At 48.7% G+C, this 21,117-nt stretch overlaps 1 pseudogene; it reads left to right on the forward strand.

Moving 5' to 3' along the window:
* The first annotated feature begins 14,949 nt into the window (after positions 1-14,949).
* On the forward strand, positions 14,950-15,130 carry LOC119451132 (U2 spliceosomal RNA; annotated as a pseudogene).
* Positions 15,131-21,117: the final 5,987 nt, after the last annotated feature.

The following is a 21,117-nucleotide window of genomic DNA, read 5'->3' on the forward strand; positions in this document are numbered from 1 at the left end:
GCGCTGCTAACGCAAGTGCACCCCTAATTAGGTAAGAGAAGTGGTAGATACCCTAATTTAGAAAAAAAAGGGAGCCAAATGCTTCTCAGAGAACGACGCGCAGTGAAACTTTAGTGGGGAAATGTTCTAGCGCTGCACGGCGCCACAGTAGCGCCATTCACCGCTTTTTAACTTCTAATTTTAATTACCTCGCCTGCACGGGCACCCTGCAAAACACCGTTTCTTGCCGCTAGACTAAATTTGGGAGCCGCGCGGCGAAAACAATCTGGTTTCTAGACGAGCTTCAAAAGCAGGGCCAACGTTCAGAATTTCCAACCAATTACATCCAGCAAAAACCTTCTGTAAGACGTAGCTTGACGACCAACAGGCTGCTCACTTGCTATTTAATAGATAGCAACCGTCCGCATAATTGCTGGAAAGACATTTCGTGAAGATTGTCGCTTCCATGCCTCATATATAAATGTTCGTGCATGTGTCGACGCGTAAAAGTTGAGACACAGAAAGCCGTGAAACAAACACATTGCGACTTAGAGCCGCGGCACCAGGGGCATGTAAAAGAGCCACCCGAAAGCTCAAGCAATCGTCGAAATGACGGAGGTGGGCTGAAATATTCCAGCACACCTCCCATTCCAGCCTGATGGCTTTCTGAAACGTCGCTCTATTAGCTAAATCTACTATGCCGAGATCTTTTTGGGCAAAATCCATTTTGGCCTTCCTTTTGCTCATCCTCTCTAGGCAGTGTTTCTCTGTAAATCCCTGGACGAAATATAATTCACTTGTTACCTTACGTGACAAACTGTACTCTGTCAATTCGCTGCAATATGTGAAATTTTTTTATGTCTTAGCTGAACTTATTTACTTACTCGGGGGGGGTGACGTTCTTCGAACTTGTTCGAATTATTACAGCATCTTGAAGACCAACCACCAATGCAGCGTTGTCGCTACGGCAGAAGGTATTTAAGTCCTTGTTCTGGTAAAGCGGTAGCAGGAAGCTGAAAATATGTTTGGGCTTTATTCGATGTGTTGATTGACCAAAAGAACAATCACTGGATACATTTCTTTCGGACCCATTCTCGATGACGTCCCGTGTTCAAAGATGCACCATCTTCTTAACATAGTTTCAGTTATATTTCGGCGCCAATCGACGAGGACATCGAATTCGAACTGTGGTAACATTGTGATTATCGAGATGAATGTAAATGATTAAAAACATGAGTTCTTTTGAAAGCGGGAAATGTTCGCGGTCACTGTGCTTTACAAGTTATTGAGCGTATAATAAAAAAGGTTGAAATACACGGCACGCTAGAAGTGTTTTTTTATTGACAACAATTTTCTAAACACTCAAAACAAATTCACAGCGACAGACGCTAATATTCCTCGAAAATGTAGGATGAAAGAGTGTCGAATTCACGCCATTTGAGTATGTGATGTCATCCCTGCATGACGTGTTCCAAAAAAATTTGCAGTTGCTTAGCTCGGCTGTGCTAGGATATACGTAGCGTTCGGCCACATCGTTCCCCAGTAGACCTAGTGGCATGGGCGGGAAACGATACCCATTGGTAACGCTAAAGAGTGGAATATTCTGCTTAACGAGAAAGTTCTTGCACGTTGTACAAACCCGCGCCACGATTTCACCCGACTCAGGCGGCGCGCTAATCTCAACGTTTCACGCATGGCACTACTTACCGGCGTCAAGTCTTTCATGTGCCACAGCCTTTCACACACGTCGCACACATATCCAAACGGATTGTTTACAAAGTCCGCCTCGAAGGTCCGAGTCGCACTGGCGCTTTCGGTAAGTTTCACCATATAGTCAGTCAATCAGCGAGCCTTGACATCATCGACGGTGTCTTGTTGTTGCCGCTGCTGAGATGGTCGGGCACGTCGCTCAGTCTCCCGGCGACGCCGCTTTGCTAGACGTTCCTCCCTTTGCTCCGGTATCTCCGCAGCACGTTTAGCCTTCTTCTGTGCATTCTTCCTACGCTCAACCGCTTATTGCCAGGCAACTACTTCGGGATCCGATGAGTGAAGCTTCTCCGCTCTTCTGCGCCGCTGAGCAGCAATACCGCTCTACTTCTCCATGGCTATACCACACTAGCAAACGCCCAGCGCAAACGCCGGGCAAACGCCCGGTGCGCCAGCTGTGCGGCGTGTGATGTCACTGCTCCACGCGCATGCGCAGCACGGCTCTCCAGGAGCCACGCGAAACTGCTCAACCTCGGCCAGTGTAGCTCACGCTACAATATTCGGCAGAACCCATCGACACTAATGTCGGTGGTAATGCGTTTTGTAATGGGACGGTAATGCGAACTGTCACTGGTATTACGTTTAGCATTGAATCAATACAGTGATACAGCGTATTGCTATCGTCGAAACGAACTCTGTATAAGGCGTGCACTGCTGTGGGACTCTTCTTTCGCGCTTCATAAGGACACTCGTCGCCATGTAGCAGCGCCGCGAAGCCTACGCATGGTATCCGAAATGCATGGGTTTCCAACTTGCACCAAAGCCTAGAATACTGTTTCTTTGCAGGCCCAAGAAAGCTTCGGGTGTTGTTTGCTGGTCGCATCATCAGACGCCAAGCTCATTGGCCTGCGCAGGTGTACGAAGGCAGCTAGTGCAAACAATTATATGGCGGTCGGAGCTCACTACATTTGACTGAACTTGTAGAAAAACGATGAAAACACGGCTCTCAAACACCGCGCCACCAGAATTCAGATAAACGTAGACAAGCAAACAACACAACGTGCGAAGGGTGCGTATGACAGCAGGCGAACACTAAGAAACACTGCCACTTGGCGTCCGATGGTGCAACCAGCGTACAACCAAAGCTTTCTTGGGCCTGCAAAGAAACAATATTCTGGACTTGGGTGCAATTTCCAAACCCGTGCGAGGGATGCATTGCTGCATCGTTTTGAGCACTAAAACACGGAAACGCTCATCGGGTTGCATTGTGCGGCATTTGAAAATACACCTCTAATGGAAGGCCCCCAAAACAAGTTTCGCGCCTCTCACAACTGCTCTCACAATATATTTACACATAGATGGCGCTGAGCGGAATGAAGTGCCAAATAATTTGCATGTTTTGAACGTGTGGACATCCATGAAAGCTTCGCTACCAAGTAGATTTACCTTGGAGTTTCATTGAACAACGGTACCTACTCAGTCCGCATCTACAGTGACACATGTCGGTGTGAAAAACGTTCACTTAAGAGCGGCACATATGTACATTCGTTCCATCGCTCTTTGTGCGGTCCGAAGAGCGATGGAACGAAAAATCTTAGGACTAACGTTAAGAGACAGGAAGAGAGCGGTGTGGATCAGAGAACAAACGGGGATAGCCGATATTCTAGTTGACAATAAGTGGAAGAAATGGAGTTGGGCAGGCCATGTAATGCGTAGGATGGATAACCGGTGGACCATTAGGGTTACAGAATGGATACCAAGAGAAGGGAAGCGCAGTCGAGGTCGGCAGAAAACCAGACGGGATGATGAAGTTAGGAAATTTGCAGGCGCAAGTTGGAATACGCTAGCGCAAGACCGGGGTAATTGGAGATCGCAGGGAGAGGCCTTCGTCCTGCAGTGGAGATAAAATATAGGCTGATGATGATGATGATGATGATATGTACATTCATTTCCATATACTCAGTCACTAAAGTTGGTTCCTTGACATACATACATACATACATACATACATACATACATACATACATACATACATACATACATACATACATACATACATACATACATACATACATACATACATACATACATACATACATACATACATACATACATACATACATACATACATACATATACACATACATACATGCACACAAGAATACATAGGAAAAAGACAGCATCGGCGGGTCGTAACATGGTTTAAGCCGTGCTACATGAACTATTTCGCGCCCTCCGCAACGGCGATCAGAAGACGGCGCGAGCGGCTCGATGACATAGTTCACGGGTGATGCTTGCTGCAGTACGCGGTAGGGACCGTGGTAGTTTGACAAAAACTTAGTTGATTGGCCGGTGAAAGTACCCGGGACCCGAAGCCAAGCAAGCATTCCGGGGGAATAGCGGGCACTAGGAGCGGATGCGTCATGGCGTGATTTTTGGCGCCACTGATCTAGGGTGGTGAACGAGTGGTCTAGTTGGCGACATTCTTTAGCATAAGCAGCCGCTTCTGAAACAGGCGTCACTTCAGAAGCGCCAGGACGTGAGTATGGTGTCCGAGAGGCAGGAAGGTTCTCGGCCATAGAGAAGAAAGAAAGGGGAGAAGCCGGTGGTAGTTTGCGGGGCAGAGTTATAGGCGTAAGTGACAAAAGGAAGAACCCGGTCCCAATTGGAGTGATCGCCAGACACATACATCGCAAGCATGTCGCCAAGCGTACGATTAAAACGTTCCGTCATGCCGTTAGTTTGTGGATGGTAGGCGGAAGCGGTGCGGTGAACGATGTTGCACTCCTTTAGCAGGGCTGCGATGACATTGGAGAGGAAGACGCGCCCACGGTCACTTAATAATTCAGGTGGTGCACCGTGTCGCAGAATGAGGTGGCAAAGAAGGAAGCAAGCGACGTCTTTGGCGGTGGACGCCGGCAGCGCAGATGTTTCGGCGTACCGTGTGAGGTGGTCTGCGGCAACAATGTTCCACCGGTTACCGTCTGGAGTGCTTGGAAGGGGGCCGTAAAGACCAATTCCAACACGTTCGAATGGTCGAGCAGCACATGGGAAAGGTTCCAGGGGACCTGCAGAACTCTGAGGAGGGGTCTTGCGGCGTTAACACGTAGGGCTTGAACGGACGTACAGGCGAACGAATCTGTACATGCCTCGCAGTAGAATCGAAGAGAAGACGGCAATACGTTTTGAAGACGCCGGCGTGGCCACATTGGGGGTCATCGTGGAAAGCGGCGCAGATGTGTGAGCGCAGATGACGGGGAATTACGAGCAGCCATCGATGGCCGTCGGTGAGGTAATTCCGTCGATACAAAAGGTCGTCGTGGATGGCGAAGTGGTATGCTTGACGACGCACGGTGCGTGAGAGAGACGCAGGTGAGCGGTGAGACAGGAAGTCCAGCAGTAGAGAGATCCAGAGCCATCCTTTACGCTGCTCGGCCGGCATGTCGTTGAAGCTAAGAGCTGACAAATCGCAGGTGGGAGTTAAAGAGCAAACAGAGCAAGGAGGTAGCGGAGAACGGGATAGGGTGTCGGCATTGGAATGTTTGCGTCCAGAGCGATATATGACACGTATGTCATACTCTTGAAGCCGTAAGGTCCAACGAGCGAAGCGGCCACCGGGATCTTTCAGGGACGATTACCAGCATAAGGCATGGTGATCAGTGACAACGTCAAACGGACGGCCGTAAAGGTAAGTACGAAACTTGCCGATTACCCAAACAATCGCTAACATTCTTTTTCCGTCACAGAATAGTTTGATTCTGCCTTCGTTAGGGTGCGGCTGGCATATGCAACAACGTACTCGTCAAAGCCATCTTTGCGTTGGGCGAGAATGGCACCAAGTCCGACACCGCTTGCTTATGTATCTCAGTAGGTGCATTGGGGTCGAAGTGGCGCAGTACTGGAGGGGACGTGAGGAGCCGGCGGAGCCGGCGGAGCCTCATAAATGAGTCGTCCCACTCAGAGTTCCAAGCCTACAGACCTGACATGCCATTAAGAAGCTGCGTCAAGGGAGCGATGATCGAGGCAAAATTACGGATGAAACGCCGGAAATAGGAAGACAAACCGATGGAGCTCGGTAGTTCCTTTAGAGTAGTGAGCTTGGGATACTCAGCAACGGCGCGAAGCTTGGCCGGATCAGGCAGAATTCCCTCTTTCGAGATGACGTGGCCTAGAATCGTAAGCTCACAGGCAACAAAACGACATTTTTTCAAATTAAGTTGCAGCCCAGCTGACGGGAGACAGGCAAGAACTTGCTCAAGGCGGGAGAGGGAGAGATGCGTATCAAAATCGGTAGAAAAGACCACAATGTCATCTAAGTAGCAAAGGCATGTCTGCCATTTAAGACCCCTGAGATCAGCGTCCATCATTCTTTCGAAAGTTGCCGGCGCGTTGCAAAGGCTGAAAGGCATTACATTGAACTGGTATAATCCATCAGGAGTTACAAAAGCCGTTTTTGGACGGTCGGCTTCAGCCATCGGCACGTGCCGGTACCAGGAGCGCAGATCCAAGGAAGAGAGAACTCAGCTCCCTGTAGGCAATCCAAGGCGTCGTCGATGCGCGCTAGGGGATAAACATCCTTGCGGGTAATCTTGTTGACTCGGCGGTAATCGACGCAAAACCTGATTGAGCCATCCTTTTTCCGCACCAGCACGACCGGAGACGCCCTAGGACTGTGGGAGGGCTGGATCACACCTCGTTTCAGCATGTCGTCAACGTGTTCGTCAATGACACGGCGTTCGGCTGCGGAAACACGGTATAGACGTTGGCGCAGCGGAGCATGGTGACCGGTTTCAATACGGTGAACAACCGCTGACGTGCGCCCCAAGGAAGGTTGGCCGAGGTCGAAAGAAGCACGGAAACGTTCAAGAAGTTCAACAACTTCACTGCGTTGAGCGGGCGTAAGCACGTCGTCGACGGTATGCAAGAAAACATTGAGGCAACGCGAGGCTGGTGCGGTAGCAGAAGTGACGGCACCAATAGGCAGTGGAGACCTATCGGAAGGTAGGTCAAATGAACTAATGACGTCAAGAGTGTCGAGACGCCCCACACATTCACCGTGTAAGAGAGTTGAAGGACAGGGAAATGGGTTGCACGCATAAATGGCAGCGGAACCATCGGTGAATGTGACAACTGCAAACGGGAGTAGAAGGTTCCGTGGACGCGCACAATCTTGAGATGGTGTAAAAAGAGCTGTCGTGGCGGGAGCAGAGTCACAAGAGACGGGCACCAAGGCGGCAGAAAAAGAAGAGATAATGACGTCAGCGGTGACGACCACTTCAGGAGCACGGCTCGGGAGGTCGACGGTAGTGTCACGGAACGGAGACAAAGCCAGTTGCGCTAGAGCGCAGTCGACAACAGCATGATGTGCGGAAAGAAAGTCCCAACCCAGAATAACGTCATGCGAAGCACGGCATAGAACGACGAATTCTACAAAACATAGTTCCTCCTGAATCATAACACGAGCGGTACATGCGGCCGAAGGCTTGACTTGCTGCGAGCTTGCCTTGCGTAGGAAATATCTGGTACAGGAATCATCACTTTCTTCAGTTTGTGGCAGATGTCTTCACTTATGACAGAAACGGCAGCCCCTGTATCGACAAGAGCTGTTGTCGCGACGCTTTCGACAAATACTGCGATTTCGTTAGAAGGAGAAAGATGAGGCCTTGAAAACTGCGGCTGTCAGTTTTCCTCCTGACCAGAGCTGGAACGGCGAAGCATGGGTGAAAGTGAACGGCGGCCAAGAGGAGGAGACCAACGAGAGTTGAAGGCGGCGCGACGGGAATACGAGTCCGAGGGATCAGGGATAGAACGATTCGAAGGTTCTTGGGGAAGGTAGCTGAGGTTCGGCGTGTCTCGACGAAAATAAAGTCCACGGCGGTGACAGAAACGTGCAACATGTCCCGGAATACCGCATGCGAAACAGATAGGGCCGTTATCTGAAATACGCCAAGGGTTAAGAGAAAGTCCGGAAGGCAATAAGGGCACGTGAACCAGGCGTACTGGAAGTGGCGACGAGTAGACTAGTGCCGGATCTGGAGGCAGTAAGCATCGGTCGCGGAGGAGGTCGGTTGAGAGCGGCAGCGTAAGTCAGAGGTGCAGTCACAGGCGGTGGTGGAGAGGGAGGTGGGAGCGCCTCATAAACTTGCGCCTGGATGACACGACGGAGCGAGGAAGCAGGCTCAGCAACAGACGCCACAAGAGATAGCTGGCGAGCCACTTCTTCCCGAATGTATTGCTGAATCTGCGGCCGCAAGCCGGAGTGATCAGCGCTAAGGCAACTGGGCTCCAAGGCCGAGAAGTCCGTGGATTGCAAACTGGTGCGACGGGTGGAAAGGCACTGCTTGCGCAACTCGTCGAAGCTTTGACAGAGCTCAATTACTTGTGCAACTGTCGTAGGGATCTTGGCCACGAGCATATGGAAGGCATCGTCGTCTATGCCTTTCATAATATGCATCATCTTATCGGCTTCGGCCATGGACGCATTCACGCGCTTACTGAGGTCGATAACGTCCTCAATGTAGCTCGTGAAGGTTTCACCGCTTTGTTGAGCGCGACCACGCAAACGGTGTTCAGCACGGAGTCTGCGCACAGCGGGACGGCGGAATACCGAAGTGAGGGTCTCGGTGAAACCTTACCAGGTTGTAAACTCGGTTTCGTGGTTTCTAAACCACAGATTTGCCACATCAGTCAGATAAAAGATGGCGTTGGTCAGTTTGTCGCGGTCAGCCCACTTGTTATGCGCGCTAACGCGGTCATACTCTGCAAGCCAGTCCTCCACGTCGTGATCGTCGGTGCCGCTGAAGATGACAGGGTCGCGCTGACGTACCGCACCAGAACACACGACAGCGGGGAGGCGGGAGTGGATTGCGAAGGCCCGGCGTCATCGGTCATTGTGGCCGCAGATCGCAACGTACGGCTGCGGAGCTCCAGGTCGGGGAAGACGGGAACCCAGCACCTCCACCAAATGTCACGGGATGTTCTTGTAAGTCCACAGGGCGTCTGACTGAAGTACAAGAAGAGGGAGCAGTCTCACCTGGAAACCAATCGAGCGCGCACACTAGTTCGTCGACTTCCTCTTTCACACTTCCACCGTGCCGGTACCGATTATCTCCAGTACAATCCATACATACAAACATACGTACATACGTACATACATGCACGCAAATATGCATAACCCCTTGAAAGTGCGTGAAGTACCCGAATAGTTCTAGCGCATTAGATGTGTATCGGACTTGGGGCTTTAGTTTAAGCTTGCATAATCTCATGCGTGATCGTTGAAACACCAACGAATCTTTATTTCAGCTTATGTACAGACTAGTCATGTTCAAAGTCAGATGCGTCCTCACGATGGGGTATATGATGACAAGCCTGCTGCCATACACGAAGCGAATAAATTTGCAGAATCACGTTAGCCTCGAAAAAAATGAAGTAAATCTATACGGAGACCACCAATTTCGCTGCGAAAACACCCTCCCGACGCAGTGTACAACAAACTCTCCGTCGCGTCTGCTAATGCGATTAGCATCCTTTGCCTAGTTCAGGCATTTCAGCCTATCTATCTATCTATCTATCTATCTATCTATCTATCTATCTATCTATCTATCTATCTATCTATCTATCTATCTATCTATCTATCTATCTATCTATCTATCTATCTATCTATCTATCTATCTATCTATCTATCTATCTATCTACTCGCCTCTTACGAGGCGAGCAGATACGCCACGCCAACGATGTGGCCCAAGTAGTCTGCCAGCTTCGTCCACTAGGTAAGACAGATTGTCATGATGCCATCGACGTCGTGCCATTGTCGTCATTCTAGCTGCGTAATCTGACTCTATTCATGCAGTCGTTGTTGCGCCTTATACACCAACCCAGTGCCCGAAGTTGTCTAATAGTGCGGGCCCATATCTACCAACTCGTGGTCATCATTCCAGCTTTGTCATGATTCCAGCTTTGTCATGATGTCATGATGCCATCGTCATCACACCGTCGTCGTCATACAGCCGTCAAGCCTTCGTAGTCACACCGTCATCGTGATGCCATGGTGGCCGTGCCATCGTCATCACTCAAGCGTCGTCATCCAACATTCGTCATGCCATCATCGCAACGCTGTTGTCCTGACACTGGTCGTCATCCTGCAGTCCCATGGAGGAAGGAAACCCCAGGAGAGGCCCTGGCCAGCACGCACGTATTGGAGAAGGTGTGGCGGAAGTCACGTGCTGTTTTCGCAAAAGAGCACTGGGACGGATACCCCGAATGTCAACGTTGCCATGGCAACCGCGCTCCTGAAGCTTTCGCTGCTGCTCTCGGTCTCTGAAAAGTGAGATGAGATTTTATTGCGATAGCAATTATATGGACACTTCAACCGGATTTCTGCCATCACCGTCGTCGTCGCCATCGCCGTGAGGTTCCCTATAGATAAAATCTTCGCCGCGCGCCGTATGCCCGAGCGGAAGCGTGCGGGGACGCGCGCTATCACGGAGAGCGAACGCACTCAATCACCCACGCGCAAGCAACGAAGCGGGAAGCCAGCGCCGGAGGGAGCGCGGGGGGGGGGGGGGGGGGGGGGGGGGCGCACTTCTACTTTGCTAACAACCGCGCTCGTCGCTCACTCGCCCGCACAGTCTCTTATCTCCACAAGGCCTCTGACCTTTATGAGCCGTGCATTCGCCGCTCAGTTTCCCTTGAAGCTATATACCGCACGTACCTTCGCCCGCTGCGCATCGTATGCGCTCGCTGCCAGCGTTTTGACAGTCGTTGGCTGCAGTCATTCAGTGTGATCTATTCATGTTTGTTTGTGCGCGCTCACACCGCGCTTGTTCATTCAGTTAGTAATAATCGGGCCACATTTTCCAACGCGCGCTACACATGCAATGCTGCCCAGATCGGCAGTGCAGCACTACAGGTGTCCCTCCGCACGCGCTGTCCACGGAAAGCGCTTCTCATCATCACCACCGTTTCACACGCGCCTTCTCGTGGTCATCGAGTCTCTCTTCATGTCGGTCTATTTACGCCGCAGCACACCTGCTTACTTAATCAGCTCATGTTTACTACAACTCATATTGCTACCAAAGCCGCTCACCTTACTTCGTATGACATTGCTGTGTTGCTATCGCATTTCTTGCTTCGCCCTTAGGGCGAAACTGTGACATTTTTTTCCGTCGGTGTCTTTCCCGCAGCACCTTTTGTTCGCGAGAAAAGCTGACTTTGGAGTGTGATGTGTAAGCTTGAAAGTTGTGTTTTGGGTCTGTGAGTGTGAGTGTCGGCCAGCAACAGATACACTCAAGCAATCACGGCGCGGGTATTCGACGTCTTCTTCAACGTGCTACGGAAAAACACAGGAGCGCGTCTGCTTCACTAAAACTGCTACAGAAGTTTTGTAGGCTTTGTTTTGACGCGCGTCAGGAGCACACACTTCCGGCGGGTCGTAACAATGCAAGTTCAAAGTTCGCGCCCATCTGCGGCGGCGAGCTGCAGAACCCTGATTGGAGGCGCAAAGAGAGGTGGCACACCAACATGGCTGCACTTCCGCCTTCAAAAAAAAGTGACGTCAGGGCCTCTCCTGTTTTGTTTCCTTCCTCCATGCGCCGTCCTCACACCGTTATCACGCTATCTTCGCTCCATCAACCTAATTTCTTCGCCCTTATTCCATCGTATTCATGCTGTTGTCGATCAATAGTGAATATGCCGCCCTTGTTATGCCTTCGTCCTCATTGCGACGTCGTCAAACATTCGCTGCCATGCATCCGTTCTCGTACAGACATCGTCATGATGTTGTGGTTGTGCCAACGTCGTGATCCGACCTCCGTCATCCGGTTATCGCAATACCATCGCCGTTACGCCATTGCCATCATGCAGTTGTCGTCATCGCCACGTGGACGTCGTTATGCCATCGTAACCCTTTCAGAATCGTCATTTCATTCTCGCCCCACCGTTTTTGTCGTTCCATCGACGTCATGCCTTCTTCGTCATACTAGTCGTCCCTTTGTCGTCGTTATACAGTGATCAGTGAATGTATCAATGTTCAGAAGAAAGTAAACCGATTTTCCCAGCTTTTCGGTGTCTTACAGTAAGCGCTGCACTCATAATAGAGATTGCGTCAAGATGCAGGGTGCACATATTGGTATATTTCTATTTTGCACACGTGAAATTGAACATTCAGTGTTCGCTTCCATGTTAATTTATCACACCATAAAAGCTTCCTTAGCCAAACGAGTGCAAAATCGCGATTCCTATAGGCCAGCAAAAAGTTTAAAAATGGAGGGAAGCTTTGTTAAGCACCAGAAAAATTATCTGAGCGTTTCTTTTTTTTTTCAGGTATTTAGGACTTACACGTCGACATATGTCATAAGTTAGGTGCAACTCGCCACACTTTTTCCTCCAGCATTATGTTGTATTTAATTTATAACGCAGGTTGCAACAGCCTAAAGACTCACATTTGCGTTTTGAGGCTACACGAGCAGAAACTCTTATAGGAGGATAACATATAATGTGACGTGATTTCTTACAAAAGTTGTTCACTTGCGACATGGTTATCACCTCATGCAGGCAATAAGAAACATCATATTACCTCATATTGATGAAAAAAAAAAAACTCAACTCATTCTCAAAGAAAACTGCTTAGTCTGCAAAGAATGTAAAATCCTTACACAGTCTGCTTGCTCATCACATACGAGATAATTTTCTCTTTCGCCGGCTGCGCTGATAATTATTTCAACTCGCTTTTGCTTGGCAAATGTAGAAAGACGGCGTGGTCATATCAGCTTGCTGTCAAAACCATATTTCCATTTCTTTGATAAATTTACCGCAGATAGTCGGCGCGTGCTTTCAGGTGGAATAGCTTACGAGACTCTTGCAGTGCCTTGGATTTTAAAGCGTGGACGCAATTTGAGGCGGCTCTTAGAACTAGTCTTCTAGTAGCGAACAATTAGGAATGAACGCGAATGGAAACGTGTGGAAAAAGAACTACCGAACAATATAGCGTATTCAAACGGGCAGAGGTAGGGTTAATAAGTAAAGGGTGAAAAGAATTGTCATTATGGAATGAAGTTATTTTAGGTTAAGCATTTGGATTGAGTGAAGCGAAATGAAGTAACGCATACACAGCCGTCAATATTTGCGGCTTTCCAGAAGGATATGTTTTCAACTTCCTTTTATTTTCGACGTAGCAGGTGTTGTGAAATACGGTAGAATGAAAAAAACTGTTTATTTGGCCCAAGTGCACTTTTTTACTTTACAGGTGTAATATTGCACATATTTAACGGGGTAACTTAAACAACCTTGGTAAGAATATCTTGCAGGTTTTCTTTGTTTTAGGAATAGTAGTCAGTCAGCTGATGTATATAGCTTGCTAGAAAGATTAGTTGTGTAGACGGCACTAACGAACACAGTTTTTCTTTTTTTCTGCGATGTGGGAACCGTCAGAAACATTATTAAGAGACATCATTTTATGCTCTACTCTAAGATAAAAAACATTCACTGAAATTATGGTCCGCTTCGTCGCTTTGGGCGCAACTCCAGGCAAAATGTGGCATCGCAGCACATAAAAGCTCGTTGGACTGTTGAAGCCATAGGGTCAAGATGAATCGGTTTGCGGGGTTTACCGCCTTGTTAAAGTTCTGGAGTTTTCAAAGACGCCACAGTGGAAGTCTGCAGAATACTTTAGACCCCTTATGCTTCCTTAACGTGCACCTAACTCTTAATTAGACGCGCGACTTTACATTTCGACCACATCGGAATGTGGCGGCACCGCAGGCTTGCTTCGTTACACATACATGCGTATCACGATTGATTATTATGAGTACATTTCTCACGTTAAGCTAGTTAAATCTTGCAATAAGCTATGCAGAAAATCACCAAGGCATTTTGAGTATTTTAGATATTGGAAAAGAGAGGAATCACTCTGAGAAAAGGTAATGCTGACAGCTGTCCAAATGAGGCCGCTAGGGAATGTCTTAGGACCTTACAATGGTGAGCACGGAGAGACAAGTTGGAGCAGCAGGTATAAAGGAAGTTCCTGAAAAAGCGGGAGATGAGTTAAGGCGTCGAAGGGTTAGACCACTTTGACAAATTGAACTCTGCTCTGTCAAGACAGGAACACTTCAGTTGAGCATGCGCACCCTTTCAGCGGGTACGACGCATCCATTAGCAGCCTTGCGAGTCTCCACACTGCACTCTCTGTACGGTCACCGGCAATTTCCCCAGCGAAGAAGTAATATAGGCAGTGAATGAGATGACAGCCACGAACAAAACACCATGGTGTAATGACAGCTGAATCATCCCTGTCGACTCCACTTCGGCTGCACAATCGCGGAACAGTGAACACTGTCAAGCACTGCAAAAGGACGGGACACGTGTCTAATTACTATAATGCGTCTCAGCTTACCAAAGAAGTTGTCTACTGTGAAAGGATTTACGCGCGTCACTATGGTACTGATACCCATCAATTCCAGACAAATGTCAACAGGTTGAAGCTCGGACAATATAGTTTCATATAATTTAACTTACAACTTAGGTCGCTGTGCGTAATTGCAAAAGTACTCGAAATATTTTCGTTCTGTTTCGTGTAATGGCCAAAAATGCGTAAATTTCTGTCCTCCTCCTTGAATGCCTGCGCGTCTTCGAGTCCGCCCGCCCGTACACTTTACCACCCGCTTCAATAGGCTGATCGATGTGGGATGACGCGTAGGATGAGCCATGCAACAGTTGCTTTCCTGGTGGAGACAGCGCATCTTTTATGGCTGAACAATCGAAAGGCTGATTAATATGCCCCTAGTCGGCTAATTTACGCTGGTAAAAGGGTTCGGACAAAGGATAAAAAAGTGATAAAAAAATTCAGTGCCATTCTATTCGGTGAAGGTGGATGACCAGCGAAGCTGTGTATGTGGTGATTGGCGTTGCTCTCGTGAAACGTTCCAACTTTGCGGGATCGGGGACACATGGACCGTCCGCATTTATTTCCGGCTCATGGTCCTCGCCGGCAGCGCACTTACGTGAGGCGTCCGCGGCCCGCTCACCGTCGGTGGTATCCTTCAGCCGCCACCGCGCCCATTCCCTTTTCTGTTCACGCCGTCGTTCTTGGTAGGCACGCTGTTCTTCTTCAGGCCATACAACACGCGGCCTCCCCATTTCACAGTCAGAGCAGAACTCAGGAAAGGAGCCTACATAGAGCGTGACGTCAGGAGACAGAAGACACTCAGATTGATATGCACTAGTTTGAATACGCGGGATGGCGTACACGTGTATGGTGCGAACGTAGACATGACCGGCAGCGGGTCAAAGTGTAGTATCTGTTCTGATAAGCTTAATATCTGATACGGGTTGTATTTGGACCCAAGATATTAAACTTATTTTTACAAGTTGGCGGAGTGCTTGAAGCCTGCTTCACCTCCACCGCGGTTTGGCCCGCTATTGCGCAATCTTCGGAATCGGCCCATGGAGAAAATTTCTCTATTATATGTCCATAGACAGAGGAGGAGGAATAAACTTTATTTTAGTATAGCAGATTTGTGAGACCTAAGCTTCTCTACATAGACGACGGCCTCGATCCCTTGAGCTCTTGAGGCATCTTCAGCCTGCTGGTGGATAGACGGACGCAAAAAATTTCAGAACCAACCAAAGACAGCTTCGCTGTAAACAAAAATTGTCTCTGGCCTAACTCAGTTATGCTTGCGTGTGCGTAGCGACAGGTACGATTAATCTTATTGCTTAGGTTGGTACGTGTGAGTGTTTAGGTTTGGTTGTGACCTCTCGTTGGGTTATGGTTACATTAAAGACTACACCTTTTTAATGTTGAAGGAGACATTCACCCAATTGTAGCAATTGCTACAAAGGAAACCCATACGGGTTCCTCGAAAAAAAGCCTCGCAGTTGAAGAAAAATTCGTCCTGGTCCGGGACTCGAACCCGGAACCACCGCCTTTCCGGGGCAGCCGCTCCACCATCTGAGCTAACCAGGAGGCTAGCAGATGGCTGGGCAAAGTCGAATTTTTCAACAACTCGAAGCAAAGGCAAGAGTTTGACGTAATAGTTCAGCGGAAACCCGCTATGTGGAGAGAAGTAATTAAAAGGAAAATGAGACATCCACCCAAATGTAGCAATTGCCACAAAGGAAACCCATACGGGTTCCTCGAAAGAAAGCCTCGCAGTTGAACCAGGCGGCTGGTTAGCTCTACTACCTGAGCTAACCAGCCGCCTGGTTAGCTCAGATGGTAGAGCGGCTGCCCCGGAAAGGCGGTGGTCCCGGGTTCGAGTCCCGGACCAGGACGAATTTTTCTTTAACTGCGAGGCTTTCTTTCGAGAAACCCGTATGGGTTTCCTTTGTAGCAATTGCTACATTTGGGTGAATGTCTCATTTTCCCTTTAATTACCTCTCTCCACCTAGCGGGTTTCCGTTGAACTATTACGTCAAACCTTTTTAAAGTGTAACGCATTTATTTTGAAAGTCTCCATCTTGTTGTTTCTCAATTGCCACAAAGGCGGCCCGATGGTCGGTGAGGCGGGAGGATAAGGGGTTGTGGTCCAGTGACTTGAACACGTTTCGGGTGCGATCCTCATCGGAATCCACTCGCCTGGCCGCCTCGTACTTACGACGCTTCTCGAGGCGTGCGGCTCGTTCTTCCTCCGTCTCCTCGGCTCGGTACCTCCTCTTGGTTTCGTTCCGACGACGAAGCCTGGCTTCTTTCAATCTCTCCGACTCAAATTCCATATCTGCCGATAAATACCACCGAACCGCCCCTTCTATATATATGATGCAACACCGGCTCCTCCTCTGTTGCAACGCGGTTTCACCGGCTCCTCCTCTGACGTCATGCCAGATGCAAGCAGCTTCTGGCATGCAACACAACTTGAACGCTTGCAACACAACTGCGGCGGCAGTGGCGCGTCGCCGTAGCCGCACCGTGAAAACTCGAGCAGACGACGCAAGATGGCGCGCCGAGCGGCGCTGCCAGCTGCGGCGGTTGCTAGGCAAGGGCTCAGCTCGCGGTGCGGCCACCGGCCACAGCGAAACGGCGAGAATGCGGCCAATGTAGCTCTCGCTACAAAATGACAATGATGGTATGGAGTGCTGTAAGTCTACCGCTCCCGCACAGTGCGGGTGTACATGAACGTTCCAAGGTGTAAGCACCGTGGCGGAGACGTGACGCGGCTACTACAGCGTGCCGTTAGACCGGCTATAGACACAATCTTGCGGGCGCCGCCGGCGTTGCGTAATTGTTGTGCAATCGGTGCAGGCGTTCCGTAATCCAGGAGTACAGGAGGCGTACGTGAATATCTTGGGAAATATGTACAAGGATTCCACGGCTACTTTGATTTTCCAGAAGAAATTCTCCACCCATCAAGAAAAGGGTCAGGCAAGGGGACACTATTCACTGCATGCTTAGAAGTATTCAAGCTGTTAGACTGAGAAGGCTTAGGAGTGAGGATCAACGGTGAATATCCCAGAAACCTTCGGTTTCCAGTTGACTTTGTCCTGTTCAGCAACAATGGAGACGAATTACAACAAACGATTGAAGACAATAACCGAGAAAGTTTTAGAGTGGGGTTGAAGATTACTATGCATAAGACAAAAATAATCTTCAATGGCCTGGCAAGGAAGCACGAATTCAAGATAGACAGTCAAACTCTAGAGTTTGTAAAGTAGTATGATTATCTAGGTTAATTACTCACAAGGGACCCTGATCATGAGAAGGAAACTTACATAAGAATAAAAATGCTTTGGAGTGCATACGGCAGGCATTACCTAACCCTGACCGGGAGCTTACCACTGTCGTTGAAATGAAAACTGCACATGTATTCGAGCCTACCGGTTCCAGCATAGGGGGTAGAAACTTGGAGGTTAACAAAAAAAGCTCGAGAACAAGTTGAGGACCCCGCGATGAGCAATGCAATGAAAAACATTAGGCGTAACGCTACGATATATGAAGAGAGCGGTGTTGATCAGAGAGCAAACGGGAATAGTTGATATTAGTTGACATTAGGAGAAAAAAAGTTGTCGCATTTTCACCTGAAAGGCGAAGCATCAATTGCGATAGCAAATTTGTAGAGAGCTATACGGAGTAATTATAGTAGCTTTATCAGCTGTATAAACTTGGACATGCAGCAGCACCGGCAGCACGTAGAACTGTTGTCGACGCCGTCGGCGTTGTGCCCGCGTTCGCACAAAATACGTGCGGAGTTGGTGAGTGTTGCCGGAGCATCTGATATAAATAGGCACTTAATGGCGCAGCTAAACGTCGCCTCCCTTCCCTCCCCCTCCCCCCCACGGCCTTTCGTGCGTCAAAAGAAGGCGCGTTTGCTCTACATATATGGTGATTGTAAAGGAGGAAAGAGACGCCAACTTCTGCAGCCCTTAAGGGAGCACGGCACAGAACGCGCGTTTGTTCTCCGCCGTGCGTTCACTCCCCGTGAAAGCGCGCGTCCCTCGCCCCCTTTCACTCGCACATACAGCGTTCGGCGGCGCGCGGCGACGATTTCATCTCTATTGACGTCATACGGAACCTCACGGCGACGGCGACGGCGACGCCGACGGCAGAAATCTGCTTTGAAGTGTCCATATAATTGCTATCGCCATAAAAAAAAGGAGCTCGGCAGGCCATATAATCCATGAGGCATATAATCGATGGACCATTAGAGTTAGAAAATAGGTGCCGATGGAAGGGAAGCGAAGTCGAGGAGGGCGGAAAATGAGCTGGGGTGATGCAATTAGGATATTTGCACGCACGTGTTGGAATGAGCTAGCGCAAGACACGTGTAATTGGAGACCACTGGGAGAGGCCTTCGTCCTTGCCAGCGGACACATGAGTAGGATGATGATGATGATAACTGCACATCTCTTCACTCTACCATTCTACATTTTGCAGCACCAATGAAGTACTGGGCGTTGGCGATTACCCAGTTGCCTTTCCGACAGCGGATCACGCAGTATCCGTGTAGCACCGGTAATGGTTGGGTATTTTGCAGCAACGTGCGGCGCACCACCAGAAGCGCCATCTCATTCCTCTAGAGCAAACGACTCCGCGAAAAGGTTCTATAGCCTGCATAATTTGGAGAGAGGTTATACTTATACGTCTATTGGAACTAGAAGGCATATGCTGCAAAGCGGGAATTATTTTCAGCAATATTATTTTGATGACCTAATCTGATGACGACGTTTGGACGCAACTTTCTACCTTAAATTCGAAGATATTTCTGCTTCTTTTGCCTCTAACAATTTACTGCACAAAGCAACAATAAATTGAGTGAGGTGCTGGAGCGCGTTTTAATACTTAGCCAAGTAATTCCAACATGGTGGAAGGAGCGATGCATCGGCTCATAATTGTCCTAACCAAAATGATATGCCGAGATGAGGAGACATTTGCTTGTTACAGGAGACTAAAGAATAAGACTGCCGTCGAGCGTTACAATAAGATTTTCTAGAGCGTCAAAAGTGCGTCAGAAAAAGAAAAAGCGGTTTTATTGTGGTGTAATGAAGCTGCACGGAAAACATGGAATAATAGAAACATACAAAACAGGACTAGCACTGACGGCCAAGCACCTACGAGTTCGCCAGTGCTCACCGCAGAGTTTAAGTGTTGCACAGGTTTCGCCTGTTTAACTTTACCATCAAGAGGAAGCAGCTTTACCTGATTAGTTTGTTACTGCACCATTGTTGTGCTGCAAACCAGAGAGTAGTTTGTTTGACTTAGGCTAAGCTTAAATTCGCTAGACTCCTACCAGACGCCTACGAATATCTGCTACATGTTTGCGCTTTCGAGAGGCCGCACGGTCTTGAAAAAAAAATCGCACCCTTTTTGTTTACTGCGTACAGAAAGCAGCTACTCCTGGGGGCAATTTCAATAACGCGGATCTTTACATCAGCATGTCGAGAACCCCCTGAACACTCGACGCCGGGGGTACGGCAACATTAAGAACACTTCAGAGTTCACAAGAATACCGACCTCCGCTTTCTACATAGGGGCTTGAAATCAGCTCGGCGTTGCCGCCCCATGCAGTAAAAGAATGCTTCTTTTTCCACTTTTTCTAAGTACGAGGGAAAGTGTACTTCTTGCTTGCTAGTTAGCTTTTCCCTTTGGAATAGTAATCGATGTACAACAGCTCCGCTCTTCGCAGCGGGTGGCTGTAAACATTGATTTCTCCCAGAATATCTTTTTCTTATTGGTTGTGTTTGTCTTCCTCTACGTTCTGTGAATGTCAACGCCTTCTTCTCGGTATACGCGCAACCATGGCGCGAGTATCGTCTGCTAGCGCTGAGCCATGCTCCATAAATGGCGGCAGAAAGTATATCCTCTTCCTCTTAAGAATAACTTTCTATCTCTAAGTCGAGCTAGGAATGTGATGTAAGAACTGCTCGTGGCATATATGGACTGACCTTGCGCATAGGGCATAAGGCCTAAGAATGAATGATTTCAGATATGCTGAATCGGTACGCTTCGGAACAGCTCTGCTAATTTACACGTTAACGTGAAAGTGGTTGCAGGATTTACGCATCATACTAACAACAGTTTCCATAGTTGATTGCATAGACAACAAATAAAACGAAAGACGCCATGGGTGAAGCCGCACCCAGGTAAAAAGCAGGCTCCTTCCAGAAAAACCATGGTGATTGGCTACGCTGCTTTGAACTTAGGACTGCGTGGGGGAACTTCAGTAGCTCAAATTTTTTTCTTCGCTGGCAACAGGGAGCTGTTATCAACATCATAATTCTCAAGAGCACGGCTAATGCCTGAACGTTGGTCTACACTAGAGGAAAGAGAGCAAAAGGGTAAGAAAGTTGAATGAAGGGGAAACCAAAAGGGTAAACATTCGTTGAGCTGGCAGCTGTGCTCGCATAAAAACTGATGCCACTTTTAAATATTTAGAAAGCGTATCGGCTACTCGCTACGTCGTGTAACAATTGAAACGTAAACTTTCGCGGAATATTCACATAGGAATAATGAAAGAAGTGATAGTCCGATCAATGAACATGAAAACGGGTGAAAGAGCTAGAGAAAACTAATCGATTTGATATGAAAGTGTTTGCATCGCATTTTCTTCACTCGTATTAGGGCTCATTCACACCAACGACTCACTGATACCACGCAGCCGGGTTGGCTGCAAAAGTTACCGGTCGCAAATAGTCACAAATTTTCAATTTGGTCGAAAGGCGACTGATTAGGGTCTTTCGCTTGGTGCTTGTAATTTTAGTCGTGGAACTGTAGCCATAAATGAACTCAACCAGTCAGGGGCGCAGGCGCAGGATGTCTGTATACGATGATGGTTGTTATATACGTCGTTGAGATATCAGTGGAGGTGTGAGCAGGCCTGAATGGAATCAATCACTACCCACATCGGTGTTGGGACGGGCAGGTCGTGCTTACCGGTGTGATCAGTCGTCGCCGTTGGCCGTTCTTCAGTCGCCAGTCGCAGACAGTCGCGCGACTTTTGTCAA

Source organism: Dermacentor silvarum, chromosome 4, assembly GCF_013339745.2.
Source record: "Dermacentor silvarum isolate Dsil-2018 chromosome 4, BIME_Dsil_1.4, whole genome shotgun sequence".
In the NCBI taxonomy this organism is placed as follows: domain Eukaryota; kingdom Metazoa; phylum Arthropoda; class Arachnida; order Ixodida; family Ixodidae; genus Dermacentor; species Dermacentor silvarum.